A 2,197-nucleotide genomic window follows, 5' to 3' on the forward strand; every position below is an offset into this window, starting at 1 on the left:
TGTCAAGGTTCCCAAACCTCCACAACACCTGGACTCCACGATCAGGAACCATCGATTCAGACACATCACAGTCATTTGAACCATACGCTTTGATTCACTGGAATCCATCACATTCACAGCCTTTCATGGTGTCATTTCATGAACTGAACCAGTGACATGGAGGTCGCAAAAATTGCACCAGAACTGCACTAAAACTGCACCAGAACTGCACCAAAACTGCACCAGAACTGCACTAAAACTGCACTGATACTGCAAGAGAACTGCACCAGAACTGCACCAGATCTGACACACACACACACAAACACAGGCACACACACATACACAAAGACACACACACACTGACACACTGGGCGACTGATAAGGTGGGCGTGGCCTGTGTCTGACAGGTTGGCGTCTGTTCCACCGTTTCCCCTGAATCTGAGGGACACTGATAGACAGCAGACACACCCCCTGAGGGACACACCCTCGTACACGCCCCTCCCTGTTACATCACACATGTGTGTCATCATCACACACTGTAATGATGTAACTGACATCAGAGCAGATGGTCTGAGTGACGAAGAAGACGATAAGGACGAAGAAGATGAAGACAATGAAGATGAAGAAGATGAAGAAGACGATAAAGACGAAGAAGATGACGAAGATAATGAAGACAAAGAAGAAGATGAAGACAATGAAGATGAAGAAGACAAAGAAGATGAAGACAATGAAGATGAAGAAGACGATGAAGACGAAGAAGACGATGAAGACGAAAAAGACAAAGACGAAAAAGACAAAGAAGATGAAGACGAAGAAGACAAAGAAGACGAAAAAGACAAAGAAGATGAAGAAGATGAAGACGAAGAAGACAATGACGACGAAGAAGATGAAGACAAAGAAGACGATGAAGACGAAAAAGACAAAGAAGACGAAAAAGACAAAGAAGATGAAGACGAAGAAGACAAAGAAGACGAAAAAGACAAAGAAGATGAAGACGAAGAAGACAATGACGACGAAGAAGATGATGAAGACAAAGAAGACGATGAAGACAAAGAAGACGAAGAAGACGATGAAGACAAAGAAGACGATGAAGACGAAGACAATGAAGACGAAGAAGACGATGAAGACAAAGAAGACGAAGAAGACGATGAAGACGAAGAAGATGATGAAGACGAAGAAGACAAAGAAGATGAAGAAGATGATGAAGAAGATGAAGAAGACAATGGAGATGAAGAAGACGAACAAGACAGTGAGGACGAAGAGGATGAAGAAGACAAAGAAGATGATGAAGACAATGAAGATGAAGAGGATGAAGATGAAAAAGACGAAGAAGATGATGAAGATGAAGAAGATGATGAAGACAAAGAAGACAATAAAAACGAAAAGATGACGAAGACAAAGAAGATGAGGAAGACAAAGAAGACGAAGAAGATGAAGATGAAGAAGACAATAAAAACGAAAAGATGATGAAGACGAAAAGATGAAGACAAAGAAGATGTAGAAGATGAAGAAGACGAAGAAGATGAAGAAGACAATGAAGATGAAGACGATGAAGACAAAGAAGATGGCGAAGACAGAGATGTCCATGTCTCCCATGGATGAACCAAACATTGCAATAAACATTAGAACACAAAGGCAACTGAGTCAACGATAACATTAAGTTTAAAAAAAGATAACACCAACCAAACACCAGTCTCCTCCTCGTTCATTCGTTTGTTCATTCATTCATTTTTTTCATTCATTCGTTTGTTTGTTCATACATTCATTCGTTCGTCCATTTGTTTGTTCATTCGTTCATTCATTCATGTGTTTGTAATAAAACATAAAAATAGTGACGATAAAACTAGCTGATTCAGTCAACGACAGGAAACAGAATCAAACACAAAACCATTAAAAACTAATATAAAAAACAGGGAGAATTCCCATTTTTAGGAGTAAAATATGGAATTAATTTGGTCTAAAGCTGTGAATGCTTTGATCTAAAACTTTTTCTGCTGCTGTTCCATGTTTCAGCTTCAGTATCAGTGAAAATATAATAAAGTCCTGTTTTTAATTCAGCAAAAAAGATTGAAGTTGTGTTTATTGTTGACTGGAGCTCCCTCTGCTGGACATTGGAGTGAACTGCACAACTGTCCTTAAACACACCACACGTACTCACAGAGAGGAGGGAGGGAGGGAGGGATGTGGGGGGGGTTAAGTCAGGTAATAGGATCAGTCT

The sequence above is a fragment of the Sphaeramia orbicularis genome, chromosome 17, assembly GCF_902148855.1.
Source record: "Sphaeramia orbicularis chromosome 17, fSphaOr1.1, whole genome shotgun sequence".
In the NCBI taxonomy this organism is placed as follows: domain Eukaryota; kingdom Metazoa; phylum Chordata; class Actinopteri; order Kurtiformes; family Apogonidae; genus Sphaeramia; species Sphaeramia orbicularis.